Genomic DNA, 17,444 nt, shown 5'->3' with positions numbered 1-17,444 from the left:
TTTTTCTTACTTAGATTTCAATTTTATATATTTTATTTATTTATTTTTTAACATACACATTTAACATCAAAATATCCTATACTACTGCATGTGGCTCTTATAACTCGATTGCAGCACCCAGCATTTAGCTTTGCTGAATATCGTGTCATTCAATGTGGCCCATCAATCCAGCAAAGGCTTCCCATCTTCAAACAGATCAACAATAATGCCTAACTTGGTGTAGTCCACAAACTTATTGAGCATGCACTCAATCCTCCCACCAATATCATTGATTAAAATGTTAAATAAAACTGGCCCCAGTACTGAGCCCTGGGGAACACTGCTCGTGACTACCAACCAACCAGATTTAACCCCATCGAAATGGACCCTTTGGGCCCGGCCATCCAACTTTACCCAGTGGACCGTACATCCATCCAAGCCATGAGCAGCAAGTTTCTCCAGGAGAATGCTGTGGGAAACAGTATCAGATGTCTTGTTAATGTCCAAGTGAAAAACATCCCCAGCCCTTCCCTCATCCACTAAACAGGTCATCTGATCATAAAATAAGATGAAGTTAGGCATCTATCATGCATCTGTAATAGGCGATAACTAGTCTTACAAGGCACTGTACATTTTTCCTAGTTAATTTCTTTTTAAATATACTGAGCTATATAACTCCACTTATGGGATACCACCAGTACTGTACTGTTTAATAAAGTGAAGAAAATTAAGGTAGATAGAAATAGAGAAATGTTTTTCTTTTTCTCTTTTTCTTTTTCTTTTTCTTTTTCTTTTTCTTTTTCTTTTTCTTTTTCTTTTTCTTTTTCTTTTTCTTTTTCTTTTTCTTTTTCTTTTTCTTTTTCTTTTTCTTTTTCTTTTTCTTTTTCTTTTTCTTTTTCTTTTTCTTTTTCTTTTTCTTTTTCTTTTTCTTTTTCTTTTTCTTTTTCTTTTTCTTTTTCTTTTTCTTTTTCTTTTTCTTTTTCTTTTTCTTTCTTTTTCTTTTTCTTTTTCTTTTTCTTTTTCTTTTTCTTTTTCTTTTTCTTTTTCTTTTTCTTTTTCTTTTTCTTTTTCTTTTTCTTTTTCTTTCTTTTTCTTTTTCTTTTTCTTTTTCTTTTTCTTTTTCTCTTTCTTTTTCTTTCTTTTTCTCTTTCTTTTTCTTTTTCTCTTTCTTTTTCTCTTTCTCTTTCTCTTTCTCTTTCTCTTTCTCTTTCTCTTTCTCTTTCTCTTTCTCTTTCTCTTTCTCTTTCTCTTTCTCTTTCTCTTTCTCTTTCTCTTTCTCTTTCTCTTTCTCTTTCTCTTTCTCTTTCTCTTTCTCTTTTTCTTTTTCTTTTTCTTTTTCTTTTTCTTTTTCTTTTTCTTTTTCTTTTTCTTTTTCTTTTTCTTTTTCTTTTTCTTTTTCTTTTTCTTTTTCTTTTTCTTTTTCTTTTTCTTTTTCTTTTTCTTTTTCTTTTTCTTTTTCTTTTTCTTTTTCTTTTTCTTTTTCTTTTTCTTTTTCTTTTTCTTTTTCTTTTTCTTTTTCTTTTTTTTTCTTTTTCTTTTTCTTTTTCTTTTTCTTTTTCTTTTTCTTTTTCTTTTTCTTTTTCTTTTTCTTTTTTCCAAAAACGCACATTTTTTTTAGATTTGCATACATATATTCAACTTACTTTTACACTGTGAAAGTAAGGCCACTTTTCTCTTTTTGTTCCTTTTAATTCTCTATTCTTTGTGATAATTTCAGTACATCAGCTATTACTTCAGCCGTGTCCAGTACCTATCTACATGTGTACTACATGCCTGTTTTGTGAAAAATAAAACCATCACTGAAAATAAGGTCTACTTACTGTTGTAAAGCAAAATACTGTTACATTCTGAAGTTATACTAAGTATTGCATTCCAGTAGCATAGGGGAAGTGCAGAGGAAATTACCATCTGTTTTTAATAGGAGGACAATATCTATCAGTAGCAACCAGTTCAGTCTAACTTGACTACCACCTGTCATTTTTAATTCAAATCTGATGTAATCAGAATGTAAAAGTTGGTCTGATTAGGATCCTAATTCTAGATGATAAACTGGTAAACAGGACTTTTTATTTATTTTTTTTTTAGAGGCCTATATCATATCATATAGCTTCAGCATAATTTATTGTTTAAGGAGTATTTAACTGTAAGCTTTTCCTCTAGGCTTCTCAATTTTCCTATTGCAGACTTTCTAAAGGACTTATTTAAAAGCTCATCTTTATAAATTTGCTTTGACCTTATTTCAGAAGAAGTTACAAATGCAACCAGCAACATCATACCTTCCTTACAGTAGCATGTGTGACTCAGTTATATTTATTTGCTTTATTAAAAAAAAAATCAAATTAAATGCAACTGCAATTATATCAAACTGTTCAAATTAAAAACAAACAAACAAAAAAATATTTTGTACTTGTTTTTGCACAGATTTGATGTCAGCAACATCTAAGACACTGGAAAGATTCCCAAATTCATTTAAAAAAACTTTAGATATAATCTCTTTGTCCTTTGTTCTAGGTTCATTGGGTGATGAAGAAAGAGAGTAACATAAGCAGTGAAGGTCTTTTAATGTTTTTATTTTATTTATTTTATTTTATTTTATTTTATTTTATTTATTTTATTTTATTTTATTTTATTTTATTTTATTTTATTTTATTTATTTTATTTTATTTTATTTTATTTTATTTTATTTTATTTTATTTTATTTTATTTTATTTTATTTTATTTTATTTTATTGTTTTAGTTTATCTTAGTTTATCTTAGTTTAACTAGTTTACATTAGATTATTTTGGTTTTCATTTAAATGCAATGTACAGCTAAATATTTATATCATTACACTGGCACATAAATGGGTAGTTTAATGCAGTGATAAGATAGTAATCTTAAAATAGTTTATACTTATTTTTTCTCTTAACTAAATTCTGTTCAGATGTCAGTCCCACACATCTGTTCCTGGTATTCTGGATACTTCAAGCTCAGAAGTATCTTGCCAGAATAAATTTTGTTACTGGCTGGTGTATACCTATGTTTTCATATCAAATCCATAATCTTTAATGTCTTCTCTGCCTCCCTAGTGTTCATGCTCCTGATGAATCTATATGGAGATGTTGTATTTCCTTGTGGTTCTCCTTTAATGTCCTATATTAAAAAAGTTGGACAATATCATCTTCTAAGATAGCCATTAGCTCTTCTGAACTTCTTAATAACTCTTTTCAAGGCATGCCTCTCTTTTGGACAAATGTAACATCTTTTTGATACAGTTGGCCATAATTATCCACTGTAGACAAATAAAGGCGTGAAATTTAGTAAGACATGGTCAATGAATGTTTATCATTAAAAAAAAATATATAATAAAAAAAATACTTGTTCAGATCTTCTCTGCTTTGCCATAATTTTAGAAAAAGAAAATAAAAAAGAAAGGGAAAGGGAAAGGGAAAGGGAAAGGGAAAGGGAAAGGGAAAGGGAAAGGGAAAGGGAAAGGGAAAGGGAAAGGGAAAGGGAAAGGGAAAGGGAAAGGGAAAGGGAAAGGGAAAGGGAAAGGGAAAGGGAAAGGGAAAGGGAAAGGGAAAGGGAAAGGGAAAGGGAAAGGGAAACAACACAAAAACAGAGGGCACCAGTGAGAATTTTCTGGTAGTGAACTTTGCTCCAAACACTGAGAAGGAAAATAGGGTCTGCTCAGAGCTCTAACTCACTTTCATAAGAAAACCAAACATCTTTCTTATCACTGATTACACTTTGTTATTTCATTTTTTAAGGGATTCCTGCGTTTTTTTACTACCTGAAATGATTGATTTTTATTATTATTATTATTACTCTAGCTCTTTTATTTATTCTAAACAGGTTTTCAAATTTGTCTTGATACTTAAAACACTTGAACACATAAGCTTGCTTTTTTCAGCTTTCCACCTGTGGTTTACTGGCTGATCTGACTAAGCATGAAACATGGTTCTCTGCAAAATAAATAAATAAATAGTCTGTCTCAGGCTAAATCAAGATTAAAATAAGTGCTGGAGAGAAAAAAGAAGGAGGGAAGAATCCTGAGTTGTTCAGAAGAGTTTTTTCACTCATGATAATCTTATATGTTTTCATCACAGGAAAATAAATATATAAATAAATAAATAAAAAATAAATGTGACATTTGTCTCTCTACTTAATATTTCTTTCAATTTGTAATTTCTTACATGTACCAATACATAGATAATAATTTTATCTTCCTACAGTGGTTGGTATAAGACCAAGGATGTTGCACAACTGAGCTACAAATCTTTTAAGTGTCACTGATCTCTCTGTAAACAACTTCTTCACTATAGATCACCCTACCTTTCTGTCAAGAAGTGTACTATTGACCTTAGTCTTTCAATAGTTTATTTATTTTTTAAATATTTTAAAACTTAATAACATTGTTTTTGGAACCCTGTCATTGTTCTGTTACACAGGACTTAGTGGGGATCTTTATACAGGACGCTATCTTAAAAAAAATGATCTCATTCTTTGTTTGGTGGCAATTTCTCCTAAATTGTTTCTAACAGTGTTGTATTATGATCCAGATTTGTCACTAAATGGTGATCTACCTAATGTGTGTACAATGTTTCACCAATAACTAATTTTACAAAACTCACTGCAATACTGACTACCACTGGCTATGGATATCTAAAGTTAAAAAGAAAAAAAATAAAAATGAACTGACATTTCAAAGTTAAAAAAAAATATATCCTTTCAACTGTAAACAGAAATAACTATAAATCCTACAATTAGAATTTGAAACAGAAATAGAATTGCACAGTAAAGAAAGTTTGTACGAGATTAGTAAAGTCTTCAGAGTTTTACATGACTTATTTGCCCAGATATTCAGACCCCTTTTTAGCCTTCTGAAAAGGGTTTTTTAAAGAATCTATAATGCATTTCAGGAAAAAAAAAAAAAAAAAAAGTCATATAAATACATAAAATCCCAAACACTCAGTAAAATAAAGATGTTATGTTATACACTCTGTAAAATAAAGATGTTATTAGGTGAGGAAAAATAACATTGAGTCTAAACAATAATTAGAATAGAAGTGACAAGATTAAGTTTTAAAGATGAGAAAATTAGCACAGATTCCATCAATAATATGAAATTCTAATTCTACAAACTTGCTCCTTTTCTTGAGTTTTTGATGATTTTTTCTGACATTGTTACACCTCAAGTTAAATTGAGTCAGTGAGAGGATACAAAGGAAGAGGGTTTTTATTGGTCTCCTGCAGATGTGTTAATAGGAAAGATGGCAATATTCAACTATTTTATTTAAATGTAAATATGAAGTGGTTTTCTGCAGAATTCTGAACCTTCTGCACACTATTTTTGCAGGCCACTGTCTTACAGAAAATAAAATTACAATAATTTGTTGCAAACTACAGTCCAAAAATTGGATTTGAAGATGTTGTTAAATATAAGCTGTTGATTCACAATAAAATTAAGAAAATAGAAAAAATTGTTTACATTTACAGTTACAAGATTACATGTTTTGTGCTTTTGCTTTTTGTTACTTTGCTGTGTAGAGACTCTATCCAGTCCTTTAATAACACCTGAAGTAATCTATAGGCAATAATAATAATAATAACAATTATTATTTTTATTCTAAATCCCCCCTAAAATGTGTTAAACCAAGCATTTCAGTTGCTAGTTTTCTGATCTGAAAATAAATATTACAAATAAAAAGAGTTAAATAAATACTTTTAGCCTCTAGAAAACTGAAATCCCAGGAAAATATGATAAAGTTGTCAAACTAAGTTTGAGGTTTTAAAGATGAAATTAGATATGGGTGTCCTGATATTTGTTAGAGTCCAATGACATGCAAATGGAGAGAAGATTTAAATACTAATTTGTATATGCATATTATGTTCTGTCCAAGACTTGTGCTTGCTTTACAACTTTTCCTCATTCCTCATTAGGAATTCTTTATGACTTCATTAGGAAGTAGCTAAAGATGGGAGAATAAGCTTTTTATGGCAACAGTATTTTATGTGCTAAATAGGCCGGGAAATTTAAGTGGGTAACCAAATTTAATCCTTCTGAAAATCTCTTTAAATTGTTTGCAGTTTGTAGTAAATTATATTTCACCTCCACACATATTTTATTAAAATTTTTATTTTACATTTTCTCTTTCCTGACCATATATTCCGAGATAGGAATAAAACTGCAGGCATGTAGTGAGTTAGAAGTATGTTTAGGCTAAAACTTTTATGTATTTTTTTTCCATTTATTAGTTCAACTGCAAATCTGGTTTCACATTATCCTATTTCCCTTTTCCATTGTTACAAATATATATATATATACCTCACTTTGTATGTCCTGGTGTTACCAGGAATTTTTAAATAAATTATTAAGACTTTACAGATTGAGACTATATATAGAAAAAATATAGAAAAAAAAAAAGTATTTCATTCATTGTGTTGATATAAGGGAAACTGTTTAGTTAACGCAATTTTCCTTGCTATCAAAGTGGTTGGCTTGTTTTCAGTGAAGTATTTGCTAAACAAATTCTTCCTCTCTGCTTCCTTCTGAGAAAATCCTTTTCTTTCTCTATTTTAACAGGAGTTGGAATTCACAAAGTTGAGGTAGGAAACTGATTTTATTGATTAAAGTAGCATACTCAGGGTCAAGCATATTCAAGCTTGTTACTGTGATTCTTCTTATGATTTGTATCTGGTAGTCACTCCCTACGGTGGATACAGTGAAAGTTTAGTCTGTTTTTTCTCAGCCGGTTTGATGGATAAAATGTTAACGTAAAATCAACAGTGTTTCTTAGTTTACAAATAATTCTGAAGCATAATATCATGTTACAGGGTGTATCTTTCAAGGCTGAATTTGCCTGTATGTTGTACTTGAGTATGATCTGGGTCCAAATAAAACAAAGATTTTAAGGAAATGTAACTTCACTAGGCAGTGGAACACAGTCATTTCTCCTTGCAGACCTCTACAATTTTCTTTAAGCCAAAGCAGAGAGAAGAAGGTACTGTATACTGATGGTAGTATTGAACCTGTCTTATCCAGGTGGATTTGCAACAAAACAAGGTGTATAAGGTTACGCAAATTATAATTAGCATTTTGTGTTGTACTTATACCTCATTTTCACTCATTAACTGTTATATTATAGTGCTGAGAATCTCAATTGTTTCAGTGATGTTTTCTGGAGAAAAAATAATAGCTTTTTTAACATATCTTTTCAAAAGTTATTTTTTAACTTCAATATTATGACAATAATTTTGGAGTGCTCTATTTTATTACAGTAATCTTACTCTATCAATAATTACTCATTTAATATAAGGGTAGAAAATATTCACAATATTTAACTTTAGCTGTAGAGCTTCATGTTGTCAGGATGTGTTTATGTCTTTGTAGGATAATACAATCTAAATTACCTTCTGCAATAGTCATAAGAAATAGGAAGAAAATTTCTATATGACTGCATATCTGAAAAACTTCCATTTCGGCTAAGTAGTACAGAATTTTTCAGGTTCCTAAATACATTCCCAAGTGAATCGTTGTTGCTCCCCTCTCTTACTGGAAATTCAAAGTACAAACAGGAAGCAAGAAGCAGTGCAGAAACTGGGATTTAACAGACAACAAGTCCTTTGCTCCTGGGCATAGGATGGTAGTGGTGATCTAACATTGGTCTGAAGCTGATCGACTATATCCACTTCAGGTTTCGTGTCATTTCCATGGTATTAGTGATTTAAATGCAGGACTAATGGGAATTAAAGTGAACAGAGTTCAAGGTGATCGTATGGCTGGTAATCAGCCCTGAGAAATGAAGGACGCAGGCAGAACTGTCTCACAGCAGATAAATACCAGCTTGTGATATACTGTGCCTTACCACAAGATGGAGAGTTAAAGATTCAGCAAACCAGATCATAGAATAATAGAATGGTTTGGGTTGGAAGGAACTTCGATGATCATCTACTTCCAAACCCCCTGCCATGGGCAGGGACACCTTGCACTAGACCATGTTTCTCAAAGCTTCATCCAGTCTGACCTTGCGCACTTCCAGGGGTGGGGCACCTGGAACTTCTCTAGGCACATCTTCTTCCCATTTGAATAGCACAGTGGACCAAAGAATCTTTAAATTCTCCAGATGAAATAAAATTATTTCTCAGATACTGTTTATCTGTACATTGGTCCCCTCTTGACTTTATGTAAGTATCAGATAATCACATCAGAGATCTTTTTGTGTAAAAATAGAAATTCTAACAGAAATCAAGCTGCATCTTAGTGTAGGTATTCCAAAATAAGAAAATTTGTCCCTCATTTTTCCAGGACAATTACAAATTGCCCCTAGTCATTATGAACAACAGTTGTTTATGTTTCTGATAAAAGTAACGGATTTAACTGTTGTTTAAGACCTTCAGGATGGAAGAGGTCTATTTCATACACTACATTGTGAAAATTAATATCCCTATGTTTTATAGGATCAGGCCCTGTATTGGAATAGAAGGTTACACATCCTTTCGAGATGATGGAACATCAGCATAAAAATCATATACATAATTATATATATGTGTATTTATTTTTATGTCATAAATTCCTTACTTTTAACCTTTTGAACATAACAAAAGTCATTAACTGAATCAAACAGACTATGTTTTTTCTTAACCCTGAAGATATTTTTTATGTTATCATTCTAAAAGATGCATTTACAGACAGTCTGGGCAGGTGTGTGATTGAAAAAGGTCAAAGCAAAATACCAGCATACTTAACAAATATATTTTTGCACTCTGTCACAAAAATCCTTTTGGTTGCATAGCAACTGTCTTTTTAATTACTACTTGCAATCTAGATTTTAATAATTTAATTAGCATTTTTCTTCATTAAATTGTTTCATCCAATAAATTTAATGAATTCAATTCTCTGTTTGTTTTTAAATTGTCCTATTTACCTCCTTTCTTTGCCCTTCCAGCATGTTTATCTATGCAGTATAGACTAAAATTCTCATTAATTTCATATCAGAAACCAAAACCAAAATGATTTAGGTTTATCCGAGATGAAAAGATATAACATTTTAGGTAGCCTTTGCACCTGAAGTCGTTGGAGTTCAAGAAAGTATTAGTGAAGTCAGTAGGGCTTCCTAGCTTCCTAATACTGCCACGTTACAACTACAAGGAGAAATTTGCAGGACTGGAACTAAAAATAAGCTTTTCAAAGGCAGAATTCGAAGTGACCCGGGACATTCAGACACTGGCCTTATTTTAGAGATAGTGATTTCAGCGAATTAAAAAAAAATAAAAATAAAATAAAATAAATAAAAAATAAAAATTAAAAAAAAAAAAAGGTTTCCCTCAGACTATTTAATCTTAGGTAACCAGAATTACTGTCCCTCATGAAAAACTTTGATCTAAGGCTCTGTATTAAATTGTTGGAGAAAAGCTGAAGCATAACAAGAACCAAGTAGTGCAGAAGCAGCTATGTGAGAGGGAATCAGATGCTATCAAACTACCTGAAGAACTACAACCACATTTACTATGAAAAGCTACAGCTGCTGGTAAAAACTGCTAGCTGTTATAAGAGAGCAGAAAACAGGAGTAGTAAGCAAGTTTTGCAAACTAAGCTAGTGAAAATACTCAGGGGTAGACTTTCACACCAAATTCTTCAAACTTCTCAAGCCTTCTGGATCTGAAGGAAGATAATAAAGGAGGCACTCCCTGTTAATAGTTTGCAAGTTCAAACTAGTTTGCTCAGCAGTTCTGGAGTCTATATGTTTTATAGTTCTGGAGAGGCAGCAAGAAATTTTCACTCAGCGGGAATATCTATGTGATATCTGTTAGAAATTCTGTCTTCCTTATGTATTATCACCTGTGAAAAACTTTAGTTTTTAAAGTTGTTAACAATTTTTATAAAACTTCATATTTCAATACCTTTTTATGATTTCAAGAAATATGCTTTCCTCTCATATTCCTCAAAATTGTTTGAATAGGAAGTCAAATCTGCATATTATAGGCTTAAATACCTGAGTATCTGAAACAGGACAAAGTATAAATGGTTTATCAAACTGTTCTGATATATTTAGCCTACAAAATATTATTTAGTGAAACTGACAAAAATATTCTATAATGGTTCCTGTTTCCAAAGTAAAGAGTTATTCTTTAATAAATTCTGGGAGGATTAATTTGTATTGTAGTGCTTTCTGCCACTATTTTATATATCTAACATACTTTGTAATTATTTTTTGTGTAAAATCTTTAATTACCACATTCATATCTTCCCTTTCACCCATTCTGTCTTACATGTGCACTTCTTTATTTCTTACCTACAAGGAATTCTCATAAGTGTTGAGATTATCATGCAACAATTTGAGACATTTTACAGGTAGATTGTTAAAACAAAACTAGCAAATAAGACAGCCTTAGTCATGTATGTAAACGCTTTGATAGTTCACCTAAAAACAAAACAAAGCAAAATAAAAAACTCATTAGTTCATTACCTCCCTCATTATGATGTTTGTCTAAATAGAATTAATAGAGTACCTACCACAGTGTTTTTTTGTTGTTGGTGGTGGTGGTTTTTTTTTTGCACTGATTGCACATGAATTCATGGATGTTAATATTCAGGGTCATTAAAACAAAAATAAAAGAAATTAGATCCTTCCAAATAAGTGATACTTTAACATTTGGGCCCATAAAATAGAATAAACATTATAAAAAATTAAACCTATAAACATCAGAAAGATGGATAAGTTGACACAACATTCTGAATATCTCTGTTTAATAATATTATATTTCATTTCCCACACAAAGAAAACAGCCATTAACCAAAGCAACCATTCGTAAACAGCCATTTTGAACAGATTGCATCCTTGTTGGTGGTATGATAATTGAAATAAGTTTACCCGTCTTTTATGAGGAGATACCAGACATATAAAATACCTATTAATCAACTCACTAGCTTTTGCAAACAACAGTTTCAATATCAAGAGCTATAAAAGAATACATGAAATAAGGGAGAAAATATCTTAGAATTAACAAAATAACAGTATGCTGTATCGCTTATACTGAGGGAGGTAGAAGAGAAGGGGATCTACAGATAATACTTTTGGGGTTTTCTTTATGGCCATTGTTTTCACTATTTTTATGTGTCTGCTTTTGGATCTCTTTAAAGCCTGCTTAGAAGCAACTTTATGGATGATAATCAAAAGAGTTACCTGACCATCAGTCTCTCATACACATATTTGTTTCTCTTCTAATAATCACAATTTTCAGTGACTTGCCCTATGTTTATTCAATGGGCTAGAAAGGCACTACCTGTCCTATAGTAAACTGAATTAATGCAATTATTTCTTCACCACCTTGGATAGATTTTATTATTATTATTATTATCATCATCACCATCATCATAATCATCACCATTATTAAATGCTTTAGGAACTGGGAATTTCGTACTATCAGAAAAGTCGATGAAATAATGATAGAGATGGAACAGTGGTGAATTCCATATTCATCCCTGGAATTTATGTGTTCTGTTTAATTTTGGTTAGGTTCAGATGAGGAGTATAAATCTCAATGGAAATTTTGTTGACAAGATTGCAATAGTCTCAGGTTTTTTATGAGCCACTGCACTGTTTCTATCTACAAGCATTCCTTTTTATGTAGAAACTATACTTAGCTGGTGAAAGAAGTCATAGTACAAGAATGGATGCATCAAGTGCAGTTACTTAGATAACAGTGGCAGCTGCAAGAACTGCAAGGTATCTTGCTGGTCTCAGAAGATGCAGGAAACACTGACCTGCTGTCCTCCGCACATACAGTATTTTTGCATTGCTTGAACCACTAAGAGCAGTTTGGAAAAGGCAGTTCTATACAGAGATCAAATTACCTTTCTTTGTGCAGAAGGCAGAAAACTCATGTGTTTTGCCACAGTGGTGCAGCACAATAGAACTGGTTTTGCAAAGTGAGATAGCTAATACTCAAAGACCCTGTGGATACTGAAAAGGGGCTGCCTTTAGGCTGCCACCAGTCTAAATCTTACATCAGGTGCATTCCTAGAGCATATCTTCATTTTTTTTTTCTACCTGAAATGACCCTAATTCCACCACTCCCCTAATGTCACACGTAAAAGCATTACTATAAAGCATCAAACAAATTTAGAGGTAGCTGAGAACTTACCAGGAATTACTTCTTATTGCTTTTATTAAAAACCAATAAATTAATAACATATAATCTCTGGCATACAAAGATGTGAATACATCTGCTTACACGTCAAATCCTGATGTTACTTAGAAAAAAATATTTTACACGTAACAGAAAACTTTGGAAAAAGCAGACAGCCATATTGTGGAATATGATTACAAATTCTCATCAGTCTACAGATACATTTGAGTTTTCGTTATTTTCACAATACTGTGTGCAAAAGGCAAACTACCTACGGAGTAGCCTGATACCTTGAATTCAGTGATGAAAGAGAGTGTATATTTGATTAAATACTTCTCTGACAGGTGAGTACTGAAGGGGAAAAATATACCTACATTTAGCTAATTAATGAACCAAATTAAGGCATTGGGATTGGTCAAACACATCGAAGAAACAGGGATCAACTTTTGTTATTCAATGTCAATGAACACTGGGTCTGTAGACTCCTGGCACTGAAAACACAAATCTTTTATCAAGGTACAGCTCTGCCAGTCAGAAACGACATGGAAAGCTAGTAGTCTATCTTCACAGCTCCATCCAGAAAGTGTTTCTGTGTTGTTTTTTTGTTTGTTTGTTTGTTTGTTTTTCTTTCCTCTTAGTTTCTATACTGAAGTTAAACCAAGAGCTGATATAGAGAAAAAAAAATAATAATAATGCTGAATCTCATATAGTCAAGTTACACAGTTACTTGGAGCAAGCAGTGGTTTAGGATCATGTTCAGGAGACAGAACAGATGACATAGACTCTAATAAAGTCAATGTAAAATCAAAACCTGTGTGCTCTCAAAATTCTCATCTATGTTTAGTCTCTAGTTTCTGTTATGACTACTCTCTAGTCCCTTTAGTCATAACACTAAGATCTTTAAAGGGACACTGGCAAATGCTTTTGCATTTTGCATTCAACAGAAGAGAAGAGAAGATTTTCACATCTTATGAATGATAATTTTTCTGCATGTTCTTTGATTTCCAGGATGTATAAATAAAGTTCTAATGTCTAATAGATGTGGAGTATCCACCTTACATTATCAATAATTTAGTGATATTTTTATCAAAAGATATATGCTACTAATTTGGATAATGTATTAGTGAACTGTGTATCTTTAAAGAGCAAGTATTTTTAGAATGTCTATTTTTCACCAAAAATTAAGAAACACGATTGTCCATAATCTAGCTGTCAGTGAGCAACTTTTACCTTGTTTTTTATTTTATTTCATTTTTATTTTTTCCTATTCAGAGTCACCCTGATAGACTTCACAGAAAAACAAAACAAACCAACCAAACAAACAAACAAACAACTCCATATTGTGGTTGCTGGTATGTGTAAGTGCTGCTGAAATCAACAGGAAGAGAAAAATTATTAAATGTAGGAAGTATAGACTTTCTTTTGTCAGAGCAGAATCTTGCTTGTCACTTCTCTTTTATTTCTGCTGAGTCACAGCATGTGTTTGTAATATGCTGCTCTTTAAATCAGTAATGGCTCTTTTTATCACATAAAATTAAGGATTCAGGGGAAGAAACAATTATTTTAATTCTTGGCTTTGGTACATGGAGAACAACATTTCACATTAGAAATCTTTACAATAGTGTAATATTTAAAAGGTAGTAATATTAATCTTATTCATTTTCCCATTCTCCCCAAAATATAAAGCAAAAATTAAAGAAATAATTTCTCTTTTTGATAGAAATTTGTTAAACTATTTCATGATTTCTCTAAACTATGGATGAGAGGTCTCCACATACTCCCTTTGTGCTACGATGCTCTTCTAGACTATGCATACTCTCACTCACTTTTAAATTCTCAACACTTAAAGCCTGATGTCTACTGGTGTATTCCAGCAGATAATAGTCTTTATATAAACATAAAAATAAATCAGCTCAGTGCTTTAGTTAAAAAGATAAAGGGAAATTGTCATACATATCAATTTTATGCAATTCAGATAAATATTGCAAGTTATACGGTTGCATGAAATGTCATAGGTATTGTATGTAGAGATAGAGACTTAAGTAACTTGGAAAAGTTCCAATACCTTGTATATATTTTCTTTGTCATGCTGTTCTTTAGTTTATGGAACAAAACCAGGGGATGAGGATGGCAAAATTGTTGAGTTAGAAGTTACTGATTTTAGACATTTCTGATTATTAATGTTAACAAAAGAAGAGAAGCTGTCCTAAATTTCTACATATATACTCAGCATTACTCCCTTAGTAGATTCACTTGCATGAGTAGTTCAGCATGTATATACATTTTAGGGGGACATAACGTTAATGACTATTCTTGTCAATGCAAGACTATGCATTTTACTGCGGTTTGCCCTACCATTTCCAAATATTCATGTTGTGTAACTACTTTTGGCAGGCTATCAGAGAAGCAGAGCCCAACCCATTGAGCAGCTGAGGCAGTCACTTGTGATACCCTGATCATAGAAAATCCTTCGAGGTGATGTTGTCAAGAGGGAAAATCCATGCTTTCACTTCCATCTAGGGTCCTCAACAGATTCCTCATGTACAATCTGTTTATTTACCTTGCATCCCAGTCCCTTAGCTCCTTCCTGGTAGTTTCAGTATGAATTAGTAGGCAATTAAATACCAGTAGGAATTTACAAGCATAGAAATTTCAGAAGCACATGTTGGCAAAACACATAGAATATAAAAGAAATAATATCTTGGGTAATAGAAGTGAGGAAAAGACTCATTACAAGCATATCAACTATTGTTTGAGTGATATTGAGTAATTTACTAACATCGGCATGCTTTCCCCCTACAATAAAATCATTTCTATTCCCTAAGTGACATTACTTTGGATCACAGATATTTGAGAGCCATAATTTTGGATGGCATGTGCAGCCATTGAAAAATATAATCCTTGCAATGAACTAAATGAAAAACTAACCAGAAAAACAGTACATATTGCAAGCAAAATAGCTGGCTTGAAAGTATATCCTGCGGTTTCAGATGATGTCATAATCTGCTACAGCAAATTTAATAGTATTGTTGCCTGGAAGCTAAACCATTATACTATGTTTAATTTCACTAAGATGTAAATTACATGGTTCACTGTTATATAGTACTGGCTACTGCCACTGCAGATTCTTCTTTGTGCAGCTGTCAGGAATTGTAATGTCTATGGGGATTTTGTTTAGCTGGAAGTCTTAAGCTTTTATAGATCTTTTTTTAAATTATTTTATCCCTCCCTTATTTGCCTTGTCTCCTTCTCGTCTCTGCACTCATCTCTTTTCCAGCATTATTAACAGAATGGCAGGCTGACTCCTTGAAGCATATCAATAAATATTCAGTCCTTGAGGAAGACAAGAGCAATATGACTTGAGTGACTTCTTCCCTGATATCACATTTGGTTTTAGTGAGCCTTTAAGCCAAAAAGAAAATGCTCTTCTTAGAGAAAAATAGCCATTTTGCTTATATTCCATCTTTTATGGTAACTGTCAGCATGAAATTTGAGGAGACATTCTGTATTACCAAGTAGCTTTTACCAGAATTATATGGATATAAACATTTCTCCCAAGTGAGTACATCAACTCTTCTGTTGTTATCCAAATTTTCCAGCTGAATTGCACAGGAAAGTAGCCTAACTGACCATATGTAAAACATAGCAGGTGTACATTTAAAGTAGTGGACCATATTTTCTATCATTAAAATCTAATCCAATAATTCACTGTTAGCATCTAGTGATAATCTTTAATATCAGAGATTTCTTATTACAAGTATTGTGATACATGACAATGATAAAGCTATGGGAAGCTTATTGTTTTTCCTTTCAAATGCCTGCTAGTTTAAAAATATTGTACTCTTACACGTCTGTATATTTTTCTCTTTGCACTTGTCTGTGGGTGGATCTTGTGCCCATCTACACTGCTTTCCAATTACATGCTTCTGACAACAAAATTGATTCTAGACAGTCTTATGCATATATGGGAAATCGGTGGACAATTTAGATTAGCTTTTAACAGCAAGTATTGCTAATAAAGAGGCAATTCACAACAGAGGTGTACTCGAGATGACAGAAAATAAATCAGCAATAACTGGAGCCAGTTCTAAATCACACACAATTAAAAATAATTCTATCTTTCTCTTGAAAATTTTAAAGAAAATGTGAACGTTCAGGTGACCCAGATTTACAGAAATGTGCTAATGTTTGTTGTTGTCAGTTGGCTTTTTTCATGTAGCAAAGTTATTGCCTATATTTTTGTTCTGGTAGTATTTCTTTGTTTATTGTAGTTGTGATCTACTGGCATAAATTCCTACCTTACCAGCACAGATATGGTATATTAGGCATTCAGTGGCTGTGTGAGAGAAGGCGTGCTTCTGCCTTTGTAACTTTCCTGTGATTAATGGATATCTGAAAGCAGAATAAAGGTGCTATAAATAAGAAAAAAAAAAATAAATCTAAAAGCAGCCATAGGATCTCTTTTAATTTGTCTGAATTTGTCTTTGAAATTTTCTGTATGAGAACATGCAATCCTTTAGTGGAGAAGTTTATCCATTTTATTATTATTATTATTATTATTATTATTATTATTATTATTATTATTATTATTTATTATTATTATTTTATTTGTTTTGTCATATATTTGAACAAAGAGAGTTTGGTGCTGTGTTTTGCGTTAAAGAATGTGTTTAGGCTATTTGCTTCTAGAAGCTTTTGGTAATAGAAAAATTAAAGGTCTCATGACCTTGAGTGAGGTTTTACCAACAAAAACTGGTCCATTTCCCTTCCTCTTCCCTTCACTTCACTAACTTGGGAATCTTAATCAGCCTACAGTGAAGAGAGTCCCGTATGCAAATCTGCTCTATTTTTTTCCTTCTTTCTCTGTGAATCTTTGCTTTCTCAAGGTATAGAAAATTGTGTGAAAAGAGTATCATGGAAGGTATTTCATTTTGCACAGAGGCTACAGAAGGGAGGCCAGATCACTTCCAAATGAGATTTGGTATACATACAAAGTCACAAGTGAAGAAAGCAGCAAGGAATCAGAAATTATTTTGGCTGTAAGACTTGTGAGACACAAACTGGAAAAACACAACAACCAAAGTTCTCTCCTTTGTGCTTGGCACATATAACTCAGGTAGGCACTAATATTCTCTACCAGGGCAGGTGGAGAAATGAGCTTCAGGATTCAGCATGGCATTAGGAGTGTCGCATCTATATTCCTCTTGAGAAGGGAGGATTGGAAACTCTTATCTACACAGGGAAAGATAGTCTACATATTTTATTATTTATTTAACCTTGATATTTTTGGGGTGTACAGCCTGAAGAGAAGGTTCTGGGGAAATCTCACTGCAGCTTTTCAATACTTAAAAGGG

General features: G+C 32.1%; 1 protein-coding gene across 35 annotated transcripts in view; it reads left to right on the top strand.

The window, feature by feature from the left end:
• Positions 1–17,444, top strand: part of PTPRD (protein tyrosine phosphatase receptor type D) — a 1,327,869-nt gene that overhangs the window by 767,947 nt on the left and 542,478 nt on the right. For all 35 annotated transcript variants that reach the window (XM_066988380.1, XM_066988378.1, XM_066988352.1 and 32 more), the window contains one exon: positions 6,545–6,567. The gene's annotated coding sequence lies outside the window, so the exon portion shown is untranslated. The remainder of the gene's footprint in view (positions 1–6,544; positions 6,568–17,444) is intronic.

This window comes from Anser cygnoides, chromosome Z (assembly GCF_040182565.1).
Source record: "Anser cygnoides isolate HZ-2024a breed goose chromosome Z, Taihu_goose_T2T_genome, whole genome shotgun sequence".
Classification (NCBI taxonomy): Eukaryota; Metazoa; Chordata; class Aves; order Anseriformes; family Anatidae; genus Anser; species Anser cygnoides.
Note: the sequence above shows the minus strand (reverse complement) of the source record. Positions and strands in the feature narration are given on the sequence as shown.